The sequence below is a fragment of the Trifolium pratense genome, linkage group LG3 (assembly GCF_020283565.1).
Source record: "Trifolium pratense cultivar HEN17-A07 linkage group LG3, ARS_RC_1.1, whole genome shotgun sequence".
Taxonomy (NCBI): domain Eukaryota; kingdom Viridiplantae; phylum Streptophyta; class Magnoliopsida; order Fabales; family Fabaceae; genus Trifolium; species Trifolium pratense.
In genome coordinates this window covers 24,449,941-24,463,837 of record NC_060061.1, presented here as the reverse complement: position 1 = coordinate 24,463,837, position 13,897 = coordinate 24,449,941, and the positions used below count along the sequence as shown (strand labels likewise).

At 29.7% G+C, this 13,897-nt stretch overlaps 1 pseudogene; it reads left to right on the top strand.

Moving 5' to 3' along the window:
• Nucleotides 1-10,215: 10,215 nt before the first annotated feature.
• LOC123917736 lies at nucleotides 10,216-12,152 on the top strand (annotated as a pseudogene).
• The last annotated feature ends 1,745 nt before the right edge of the window (nucleotides 12,153-13,897 follow it).

The window sequence follows — 13,897 nt, the reverse complement described above, 5'->3', positions numbered from 1 at the left end:
AATTATATTAAAGTATAAGAAAGAAAGAGTACAAATACAATGCATTTGCTTAGTTGTAATTTTGTAAACAACGGTCAAAATGGAAAGAATGTACAAATTATATCTATCTTTTTAGGGCTGGAAGATAGCTGGCAATGTGATGTCTTTCTCATTCTCACTTTTTTCTTTTCTTTTTTAAGCTTAATACTTAAAAAGATAAAATAGATTTGTTTGGTAATATTACCTTTTCTTTTTTGGAAATGGTTTGGTGATATTACACTTTAAATAATTAATTAATTTTGTAAAGATATAATTACTATTAGAGTATCCACAATAGAGCACTCCATTTTTGAGTACTTAAATGGTCCCACATAGACACATCATCAATTTATTATTTTTTTAATAATAGTACCTAATAGGTACTCAACCTCTCCAATGGAGCATTTCTTAAAAAGTTCTAAAATGGGTCTCATCAATAACTCCACATCATTAAAATTTGAAATTTAATTTAAAATAATATTGCCAAATTAAACTTTTTTGAATATATTAAATAAGGTGAATTCTTCGGTACACATATTATATGGATGTGTACCGGTACACCGCTGATGTGGTTGACAAGTAATATAGTAATTAATGCAGATTTGTCAAAAAAAAAAATTAATGTGATTTTGTTTCTTTATTAAGTTTTTTATATTAAACACTACTTTTTAATATTGACAAATGTATCCTTCCACAATAAATCAAATCATGCATCATATCTTTTAACTTATATATGATTTTCAACAAATTCAAATAGTTTAATATTATTTTAATATCTTATAAATAATATTATTTTAGTATTTTGTATTTTCTTAAAAATTAAAATATGATTTTAATAACTTTTTTAATTATTCAAACAAAAAAAAAACTTTTAAAATTATTAATATGATTGATCCAACTATGATTTTAATATTTCAATTTTTTTTTAATATTATTAGTTTATAAAGATTAATATTCATTTACCACCTAATCATTAGTGCATATAATTATTAAAAAATATTTATATTTTAGTAAGAAAAACTTAAATTTTTTAATATGTTTATATATTTTATTGTAATATTGTTAATTTTTTGTGATTCGTTATATTTTACAGGGTTAAATAAGTTTGTTATCGATACAAAATTACTAAATTTAATTTTTCATCTTCATAAGAAAATGTCATGTTTTGATCCCCACAAAATGTTTATGCATGCAATTTTGGTCATGTTGTAAAGTTGATGAATATTTCTGATGATTTTGCAAATATGTATAGCGCATTATAAAAAGTTTGTCCAAAAGTAAGGAGCACACAATTTGATTTCTAGGTCAAAATATCGGTTACTTTTATCTTGAATATTTTGATTTAGAAAATTCATATTTAATTCGTCTCATATTAAAAAATACTAAAGTTTTGTAAATGAACTTTTGATATTGTTCGACATGCTTGATTGTCGAAATTTAAATTCATAAGTTATTGTTAGTACAATTAAGTGATATTAAACGACTTGATTGAGAAAAATTGAATTCCTTAATATAGTAAGTATAATTAGTTAAGTTTGCATAAGAACTATGTTTCAAGTTGGAGGGTTTGATCTAAAAAAATTTATTTCTGTTGACACAATTGACATTATTAGTCGAGACTTAATAGTCATTTCATTTGAACTAAGTTTTTTTAACTCATAGTTAATCTAACTAGTTGAGGTTGAATTGTTTGATTTTAAAATTTGAATTCTTAAGTGTTTCTCATTCCCACTTGGTCAAGTTGAATAGTGAGATTGCTTATCAAAAAAAAAAAAAAAGTTGAATAGTGAGATTGAGAATGTTTGATCTCCTTAGTTCCTTTCAGTCTAATTGGTTGTGACTTAACAATCCTTTCATAATAACTAGGTTTTTAGTGTAATAATTCGTCCAACAATATGAGATTGAACTATTAGCTAGAATGTTGAAATTCAACTTTTTAAGTGTTTATCATTTCAATTAGGTCAAGTCGAATAGATTAACTGAGATGATTTGATTCCCTATGTCACAGTTGAAAAAATTAGTTGAGACTTAACACTCATTTCATATGAACTACATTTCTTGAGTCATAGTTAATCTAACTAGTTGATGTTAATCTGTTACATTGTCGAAATTTAAATTCTTAAGTTTTTACATTTCAATTTGGTCAATTTATTTCTTTAGTTCTTATCGGTAGAATTGGTAGCAACTTAATAATCCTTTTCTGATAACTAGGTTTTTAATTCACATCAAAATTAGTAATCTAATTAGTTGACATCGAAATGTTATATTACTAAAAATTTAAATGTCATGTGTCTCGTTCTAATTAGGTGGTATTGAATTGTTTAAGAAAAAAATTAAAATCAAACACGTACAATATAACTGAAGTTGTCCTGTCAAGTCCCTTAAGTTTTAGCAGATCAAACGCACCTTTAATCATAGTTGGTAGAATTACTCTTTTTTTTTTTTTTTTTTTTTTTAAGAATCACACACTACATGAAAACCTCAAATTTCTAATAAAACTGGTTGAGGGCATAAGTAAGAAAAGCCCTCAAACTTATTAGGGGGCTTCTATGGTACATATGAAAAAATTCAATCTATCGGTACATTAGATCAATTAATTAATAAATTAATAAGTATTTATTAAATCAAAAAATTATTTGCCGATTATTGTATTTTAGAGATAGTAATTTCATAAGAAAAGACACAATTTCAATGTTTTATAAGCAATACACAAACGTTTTGACATTTTTTCATAAAAAAAAAATCAATATTGACTATCATGAGTGATAAAAATTTTATTTTTTTTTTTAATTTTGATAAATAGTATTTAGTTATTATAATATTTTAAATGATAAAAAATGATTTCTTTCGGAAAAATATTCATTTACCTAATAATTTAATGATCTAATATATAGGAAAACTATTCATTTACCTAATAGAGGTCTGGATAGGGTTCAATTTGAAAGCGACTCGTAGTTGTTGACTGAAGCTATTCAAACGAGGTGTAGTGGTAATTTGGAATTTAGTTTAATTGTTGTTGATATTATCCAAATTATGTTATCGTGTATAAACTTTGAAGTGAAGTTTGTTAGGAGACAAGCGAATATGGTTGCTCATTCATTTGCTCGGGAGGCCAATTCTTGGGCTAATTTTCGTAGATTTGAGATTATTCCCTTATGTATTGAACATTTACTAGTTAATGAAAGACGTTAAGTTTGTTTGATTAAAAAATAAAAAAAAAATTTGAAGGAATATTTTTAGTAAATGGTAATTTTGGTAGAAACTCTCAAATATCTCAAATATTTTACAAAAAAAATATTTGAGAGTTTCTACAAAAAATATATATATATTTGAGAGAGTTTAAAAAAAAAATACCGTATATATAATATTTGAGAGAGTTTTTTAAAAAATATATAACATTTGAGATATTTGAGAGTTTCTACCAAAATTATCCGTTATTACAAATATTTCATCACCTCCCCTTCCCTCCATCTACTTCGAACCAAACATACCCTAAAGGAAAATGCTACTCCATCCGATCCTATATATAAGAAAAAATTTATTTTTTAGATTCATTGTAAAATTGATGTATCTAGATAACATTATAGTCTAGATACATCAACTTTACATTGAATTTAAAAATATTTTTTTTCTTATATATAGGATCGGAAGGGGTATTTAGTAAGAATTTTTTTATGCAAGAAAGAAAAGAATGATACCCACAACCTAAAACAAAAAAAATCCAACCGCCGAAAATTGAAAAACCTCGAAATTGCATATATGAAATAAAAATATGAACTTTACGAGAAATTGAAAGAAATGCTTCAAAACGAGTGGTGCTATAAGTATAAAAAATAATATAAATTGATGAAAAGCAAAAAAACACACATATTAAAACCCTTTTGTCAATTTCACAAAAAAAAAAAAAACCATTTTGAAATTTTTGTAAATTAAAAATCTCATCTCATCTAAAACATCTCATCTTTTTTTTTTTTTTTTTTTTTTTTTTTTTTACAAAACATCTCTTTTTATTTTGACAAAAGGCAATTAAGGAAATTTCTTTAATTTCCATTTTAAAATTTTTGTAAATTAAAAGAGTAATTTAGGAAATTTCTATTTAAAGAAGTCTTGAAATGACATGTTAAATTATTATTACATGTGGACCAATTAAAATTATACACCTTAACAGTGTACCGGTACACGTCCACGTAAGAAGTGTACCGGAGTGCTCACCATTAAATAAAGTGGGTCCCATAAAAAGAAGAGAGAAAGAGTTCTTATATTAGAAGTGGTACCTATTAGGTACTAAAATATTTTGTGCTCCAATGGTAGTACCTAATAAGTACCATGAGTACCTAATAGGTACTACACCATTGGAGATGGTCTTATACACTGATTTCCAAATAATTTTTTTTTCTAACGCCAAGTTTCGAACCAAGTATCCTTAGGTTGCAAAGTGACTCCTCAACTAAGGGGCTACCATACGTCAAAAGGAACATATATAAATGATAGATATTTATTTTTTTACTTTCACCACCAGTTTAATCTGGTTCGGAGGTCAGTTATGTCATCAAGTAGTTTTAGCCCCTTCCGATCGCACGATTTGATTTGAGTAAACCATTAAATCGGTCCCTGACTTTGAAAGACACTATCAAATAGGTTCCTAACTCTATGAATATGATGGATTATTTCGCAAGTGAACGAATTACCACGTAGTAATAAAAATATCGATCCACAGGGATTGTGTGATCAAACTAGTCGAATCGTGTTCATAAACATTAGACAGAAAATACACATAAATTGGGGGTATGTTGAGTGATCAATTGGTAGAAAACGAATGCTTAGAGAATAATGGAAAAATGAGGTAGAATCATCGGAATCATCTAGTCTATAGCTAACCGCATGCAACCTACAATGTCATAGGAACTACTCAAGTGTTCACAACTAGATCGACAAATTAGTGAATCGCAATCTCTTGTCAAAATCCACTCTATTCGTTGTCGATACTCCCCCGATCTCTCGGGCGGAAGCTACCTACAACGAATGATATTAACGCGCGTCAATCGTTCGCTACACTCTATGCCTCAATCTCTCGACCGGAGACACTCGAGTGCTCAATACAATTCAGTTCAGACATTAAATCAATACTCTCGCACGTGACTTAACTCAAAATCATTATAACACTAATGCAGGATTATAAAGCATTAAAATCAGATTGTATTGAATGAACACTATAAAGAGAGTACGATCTTACAACAATTGCAGGTTACATTCAGCTGAACTACATTCTAAACTACCCTAGATCCTACCTCCAAAGGAGTTTAGCTCCTCATCGTTCTTCGTTCGCTTCCTCGCTTCATCGCCATGGCTTGTGAATCCATGCTCTCGATGTGCTTGGAGCTCTCCGCTGGAGTGTTGAATCACGATCTTCAAGTTCCAACACCAGAATGTAGTGAAAAGTTGCAGAATTTTCCAACCCGAAAACAGAATTATGCAGAAAATATATATACAGAAGGCAACCACGCCGCGCGCCAGATCTATCACGCCGCGCGTGGTTGCAATTCCATCAACTACGCCGCGCGTGGTTGCAATTCCATCAACTACGCCGCGCGTGGTAACAGAATCACGCGGCGCGTGATCAAGTCAGAGGGAAATCTTCTTCTTCAACAAGGTTTCACGCCGCGCGTGGTCGAAGCTACGCCGCGCGTGGTGAAGTCAGAGAGCAATCCAGTTCCTGAACAAAGATTCACGCCGCGCGTGGTCAGGTATCACGCCGCGCGTGATCAGAGTAAAAATCTTGGCTCCCTGTGAGCTCCATCACGCGGCGCGTGATGGGCTACGCCCCCAGCGTAGTGAAAATCCTCCATTTCCTGCAATTTTTCCTGTTTTCTTGCAAATCAAGTAATCAAGCTAATGGTTAGATTTCTCTCATATTTATTTCTAAAAACCTACTAAAATGTATCTAATGTTGCTAAAATAGGCATGAATTATAGAGTGTGACGATTCGTCATCAGAATATTTCAAAAAAATCACTACAAAATCTGTTAAATTTTGCTCATATTAGTCCTTCAAATAATATATTAGGGACTTTTGCAAAAAAATAATATATATCTTAGGGACTAAATTGAGAATAAGTGAATAAACTTAAGGACCAAATTGATAATAAGTTTTAAAATATAGGGCCTTAGTTGATAGTAAGCGGTTAGATAAATGGACCAATTTGATAGTATGATCAAGTCAAATGACCTTTTTGAAATATTTGTAAAGTTTGTGACTTAGACTCTGTTTGGCAAAAATAGCTTATGACTGATAGTTTTTAGCTGATAAGCTGATTGAAGTGTTTGGTAAAATTAGCGGTTCAACTGACTGATAAATATAAAATGACATAAAAGGACATCTTAAATTCAATAATTTTTTTTATCAAATTAATACTATTTAAGATACTTAAATAATTTAATAGTTTACGTTTATTTTATTTTTTTGGTACAATATTTTAAGTTTATTAATTCAATAAATATATCTTTCAAATATTATTATTAAACTAATTTTTATATGCTGAATTTTTTTAAAAAAAACTTATTTTCATTATAGCTGATATACTTTATGAAAAAATAACAACAAATATATTAACAATATAATATAATGGTTAATTATAGTAAGATATGTTGTTTAAAAAAAATTATAGTAAGATACGTAACTATGAATTGATAAAAAAAATAATATGTTTTAGCCTTCATATTTGGAAATGGATAATAAGGCAACGTTAAAACATACTATATACATGTGATTTTAAAAGAACTAACGTTAAAACATGTATTTACTTATTTTATTTTAACTTCTAATGATAATAAATTATAAAGGGTAAATGTGGATTTTAGTTAAAATAATAAGGGTAAAAGAGGAAGAAAAAATGAAAAGTTGTAAGCTATAAGCTCATAAGCTACTTGAAATAGCTTCTGAAAAAGAAGCTATAAGTCAGTAAAATAAGCTAAAAGCTCTTTCTGAAAAGACTGTTACCAAACAGGTCTTTTAGTTTATAAGTCATCTTTTATATTATAAGCTTGTATACACAAGCAAACCCTAAACCCTAATTTGTTTTCTTTGTTTTCCCTCCATTTTATCTTGCAATTTTTATTAAAAAATAATACAATTTTGCCTTAACTAGGATTGGAACCCACAACACTTTAGTGCAAGACAATATTTCCAACCACTATGGCAAGTATATCAATTATGATTAAAATTATGTGCAATAATTGATAAGCACCATCAATTTTAAAAGTATATCATATCAAAATTATTGTTGACTATATTATTCATCACAAAATATTTTTATGTCTTTCCCGATCGATGATTTTTTTTCTACCGGATCATATATTTAGAGAATAATTATCATGTGAGATTCGAAAAGTTATTATCACATGTGATTTGGAAAGTTATATATATATATATATATATATATATATATATATATATATATATATATATATATTTTCTCATACTATAACATCTTCAACAATATTGAAATCTATTAAAAGAAAAGCATCTTTCACACTTCAATGTCTCATGTTAACAACTTCACCACAATTCGACTTAATTTACTCGGAGGTGTGTATAAACATTCATTCTGTTTTGTGATTTATTATCTTTTTTATGCTAACTTTATATATATATATAGGGGTTTTCTAACTTAGACCCTAGTTAGGTCTAAGTTAGCAAGGTGCACCTTTTGAGTTGGACAAAAATACCCATTTTTTTTTTTGAAACAATAGAGCAACTGGGGCATGTATGTAATTTGCATCATAAAATAGCGCGCCCCCCAAAATAGCGCGCCCCCCATGCAACAACAACAACTATTACATTTTTTAAATTTCTTCCAAATTTCGACCTCATTTTACGTGCGAATCGAACGCCGATTTCAAAAACTAAAACCGGAAACCTTTGTAAAATTGAAAAACGATCAAAATCCATATAAGGAACGTCGAGTTTCGTTGAGTATTGAGGGAGATCGAACCGGGTCAAAAACCGGGTCGCGCGACCCGTTTCTGCATAAAACGGGTGGGGGGGACGATGAACAGTGCGCGTCGCCCACGCCCACTCTCACCGGAGGCGCGTGGGGGCGCGTGCGGCATCAGGGATGCTCTATTTTTTTTTTATTTTTTCATAATAAAATAGTAGATAATATTCTGGAAATTTTGGTATATTGTATGAAATTTTTGGAGACCGGAAACTATTTTTAGTTAATTAAATGATTAAAAAGGTAATTAAAAATATTATAATTCCATAAAAAATTTCCAAAATTTAATGTAAAGTACTATGAATTATTTAGAACCCTCTTGTGTACCTCACTCTCCCTAGTTCAAGTCATGAAATTATTTTCACAAATTCCGCTGATTATTTAAAACCATTTAACAAATAATAATAATAATAATTTCATAGATTTGTACTCTGAAACCAATTGTTTTTTTATTTGTTTCTAATAAAATATTAGATAATATTCTGGAACTTTTGGTATATTTTATGAAATTTTTGGAGACCTGAAACTATTTTTCGTTAATTAAATGAGATAAAACGGTAATTAAAAACTATTGTTTGCTTCTGAAACCATTTAGCTGGTACTATGGTTTCAGAGAGTTGTACTTTGAAACCATTTTACTGGTAGAATGGTTTCATTGAGTTGATTCTTAGTTATTTGCTTATGAAACCATTTAGCCGGTAGAATGGTTTCAGAGAGTTATATTCTGAAACCATTTTGCTGGTATAATGGTTTCAGTGAGTTGATTGAGTGGTGCGTGTTAAATTACAACACACAAGTAACGTACTTAGTACGATACACATAATTTAAAATGCAATAGAACATATAAATAACGAGATTAAGGAAGTGAAAAATTATGTTTATATATTACTATGAAACCATTTAGCTGGAAGAATGGTTTCAGAGAGTTATACTGTGAAACCATTCTAGCAGTAAAATGGTTTCAGAAGCAAACAATTAAGAATCAACTCCCCTGAAACCATTCTATCAGTGAAATGGTTTCAAAGTACAACGCTCTGAAACCATTGTACCAGCTAAATGGTTTCAGAATGGTTTCAGAAGCAAACAATTAAGAAATTACTCACTGAAACCATTCTACCAGTAAAATGGTTTCAGAGAGTTATACTGTGAAACCATTCTACCAGCTAAATGGTTTCACAGTATTATATAAAGATAATTAAAGGTAGTGAAAAATTGAGTTTTTTTTTTGTGTCCAAATCAAACGAACCAAGTCTCTATTTGTAGACAAAAAAAAATTATGAATTTTGGTATAAAAATAAAAAAATAAAAAATTAATTTACAACGAAATAATTGAGTTTAAAGTATTAAATGAAAAAAAAACACGCCAACCACCCAGCAGTTGACACGTGTCCTGCTTTTTTTAAAATAAAATTTTCTCTCTCCAGGCGCAGATCTAGTGTGGTGCACGCGCTGGCTTATCATGGAGCTGGATGATCTAGACTGTCTGATTGATCCGACAGCCATGATGAGATCATCTCTTGGCCGTCTGATGGAAATCAACGGTCTGTAACGGTGGTCCTGCGGTAGGCGCGCGACACTGGATCAGCGCCAATATGTTTTTTTTTTTTTTTTTATAAAAAGAAAGGGTATTTTTGTCCAACTCAAAAGGTGCACCTTGCTAATTTAGACCCAACTGGGTCTAAATTAGCAGCCCCCATATATATATATATATATATATATATATATATATATATATATATATATATATATATATATATATATATATATATATATATATATATATATTTAAACAGGTCATTTGAATCTCAATCCTTTATCTGATCGGGAGAAGTTGGTTAATGAATTTCAAATTAGATATCGGACCTACTGCGTTGAGTTTTGCGTAACTGAAGTTAGTATAGTTCCAAATTTTTTAATAGACTGTTTTTTACACCAAAATTCTCAATTATTTATATTTAATTTTATTTTATATGTTATTTCTATTAAAATTATGATACCGAGTATTGATATTAGGATTTTCACACACGACACAATTTTGCATTTAGTGAGTGATTTCTATTATATTTAGATTTAGATTGATACTTAACAAGGAATAAATAATATGCAGTATTCATCATTTCATGGAACATTGTTAAATGGAAAAAACTCAAATTTCTTTTTTCTAACATTTCTATTGTTGTTCATTGATTTTATAAGGCGCAGTGATGCTTCCGAAGATGTTTTCTGCTGATTTTCGACACGAAATTTATCGTTTCGCAACTTTGATGGACCCGTTCGCGAATCAATTTGATGTATTAGTCGAAAAAATTAACAATAATATTTATTTAACGCATGACTGGTATGCTTTAAAAGATTTTTACAATATCAGCCGTATCGGGGCTTAGGTTACATTGGTATACACCGGAAGAGGACAATTTGGTATAATTTTAAGGGATAGGTTTCGTGCAGTTATAAATTCATACTCATTATTTTGATTTTAACATTGCAGATTTAATATTAAAGGATGATCAATTGATACAATATGCACTAGCAGATATTGAGATGATGTTACGTAGTTGTGGGAAGAGTTTAAAAGATTATCCTCTAATGCCTAGAGCAGACACATCATTAGTTCCTGATATACAAAATAGTTTAATACACGACGAATTGAATTATAACAGACAATCATTAGCTGATGAACATGTTAGATTGATGTCAACTATGACTTCAGAGCAATGTAAAATATATGACACAATTATGACAAGAGTTAACGAAAACAAACCTGGTGTGTTTTTTCTTTATGGTTATAGCGGTACATGGAAGACATTTATCTGGAGGGTCATGTCAGCCGCATTACGCTCAAAAGGTGAGATAGTTTTAACAGTTGCCCCAAGTGGGATCGCTACATTGCTTATACCTGGCGGTAGAACACCACATTCAAGGTTTTGTATTCCTCTAAATGTTGAAGAGTTTTCAACATGTACCATAGTTCCTAAAAGCCCTTTGGCGCTATTAATACAAAAAGCAAAGCTCATTATATGGGATGAAGCACCAATGATGCACAAACACTGTTTCAAAGCTGTTGATCTAACTTTTAAAGATATTCTCAAGTCTGTTGATGAAAAAAATAAACGCATTCCCTTCGGTTGAAAAGTTGTTGTTTTTGGCGGAGATTTTAGACAAATTCTACCAGTAATACCAAAAGGTACAAGGCCAGAAGTTGTTTATGCTACTATTAATTCTTCGGTTCTTTGGAATTTTTGTGAAGTTTTAACATTGAGTAAAAACATGAGGCTTCTCGGTGGTGCTTCGAGTGCAGACGTTGAACAAAGAAGATTGTTTTTCTGAATGAGTTTTGAGTGTTGGCGATGGAGAAATTGGAGATGACAACGACGATGATTTAGAACTTGACATTCCATCAGATATATTGATTCCAAATTCAGGTGATCCTCTTGCTTCTATCGTTGAAAACACATATCCCCAACTTTTACAAAACATGAACGATATAACGTATTTCCAAAATATAGATATACTAGCTCCTAAAAATTCAATAGTCGACACAATAAATGATTATACGTTGGATTTAATTCCTGGCGAAGAAAAAACATATTTGAGTTATGATACTCCACTCACACAAAATGTAGACGGTCAAACAGTGGATGATGTTCATACTCCCGAATTTTTGAACACGATTTCTATGTCGGGACTTCCAAATCACAAGTTGAGACTTAAAGTTGGAGTTCCAGTTATGCTATTAAGGAATTTGAATAAAAAATTAGGATTATGCAATGGAACAAGACTTATTATTACGAGATTGGAAAAACGTGCTCTTGAAGGAAAATTTATTTCAGGAAGTAATATTGGTGGTCAGGTTTTCATACCTAGATTTTTTCTAACACCATCTGATGTGAGAATTCCTTTTAAATTTCAACGGAGACAATTTCCTATAATGATTTCTTTTGCGATGACTATTAATAAGAGTCAGAGACAATCTTTAAAGCATGTTGGGATATATCTTCCGTCGCCAATGTTTTCACATGGTCAGTTGTATGTTGCAATTTCAAGAGTTACTTCTAGAAAAGGATTAAAAATATTGATCATCGATGACGACGGTGAAGATACGACTAAAACTTCAAATGTGGTCTATAAGGAAGTCTTCCGTAATATAACATAATTTTTTTTGTATAAATATTTATCCAAAATTATTGTTAAACTATCGTTTAATGTTACTAAACTTTTTTCATATACCTTACATTATTAGAATTATCATATCTTATTTAATCTTTATATATCTTACCGCTAATCAGACCCGTGCACTGCACGAGTCAATGTTCTAGTAAGACAAAAGCTAAAAGCTAACTTTTTTGGCTTGCCAAACAGACCCTTAGTATTTGAGAATGTCTTACAGAGTCGTTGACATTAATTGCAGAGAAATGAGAAATTGTTCGTTATAATTGTGTCCCAACATATCAAATGCCAATATAACGGGAAGACAATTGTATTTGTAAGTGGTCATCTTTGTGGCGATTATCCCGTTTAGAATCCCGAAGGCGGATAATCTTTCCCCGAGGCTATAAGGGAGAAAGTCCACACAAGAGAGGTTTGAGGACGTGGAAGGAATTTTATCCCCCATATCCTGCAAAGACTTTGTCTCTTAATATTTTATTAAAATATGTGTATATTCAAGTACACGTGTCAAAGTTTAATTGGGAAGTAAAAACAGTATTTATGTAACTGTACTTAAGTTTTGTCCTTTAAGTATATTAAAAATAGGATTTAATTGATATGCACCGACGGTGTAAAATAATTTTACACTGTCAACAAATACCAACCATGTTTTCCGCCACATCACCCCACTTTCTTGACATGACATGGCAAAATAATGATTATTTATTGGACGATTGTGTAAAACTATTTTACACTGTCGGTGCATATCAATTAAACTCTTAAAAATATACGAGTAGTATTTTATTTATTTATCTTTTTTATTTTTTATTTATCAGATTTTTTTTTATAATATATATTTTATTTATTTATTTACTTGTCTTTTTTTTTTTTGATAATAATATTTATTTACTTGTCTACTATCATCAAAATATTCTTTTATCTGGTAAAATCTTTGAAAGTTTTGAACCAAAAGTAAACATTGAAAGTTTTATTTTCAATTAATAAGATGGAGAATGCATATGTTAATTTTTTTTTTTTATTTAATTTATTAGAAGCAACATGATATTTAATTTAAATTCGAATAATTAAGGATATAAAATTTGTTTACGAATTTTTCACCAATGGTTTTCGTAAGTATTCTCTATCTTGGAATTTACGGGGAATATAAAGTGAATTTTTTCCTTTTAACTGAATTTTCTCTATAAGCAAAATGGTCAAACTCGTGGTTAGTTACTTAAATAGTTCAAATATCTTAGTACTTCTGATGCAATCTATTATTAGTAAACGGAAAAACATATAAAGTATAATACATCACAAGTTATCATCTCATGTGCTATTTTTTTTACTAAATCATCTCATGTGCTATGTCAAGTTACATCTATCTATTACAATATAAGAAAGTTCAAGTACCTGGTAAAGTCAAAAATGACCTTGCTCAAGAAACGACCAAGTGTCCAAAACATGGATATTTGTTGTCCAAATTTTTGCTAACTGGTCTAAATGGAAGTCTAACCGAGTCATATGGCTCAGTAACTTAGCCATATTCCATGTTTGTGAGACAATCAAACTTCAGTTTAACCTCTTGAATTTATTCTATATCTATTAAATTAAAAGTTTTATCTGATTATTTGACATGTTTGTATTTTATCTTTACAGATAATGTAGTTGATTATTTATTAAAATATAGTACTATTTTTTCACATGGTATGTACAACATATCATTTTAACTTTGACAAATAG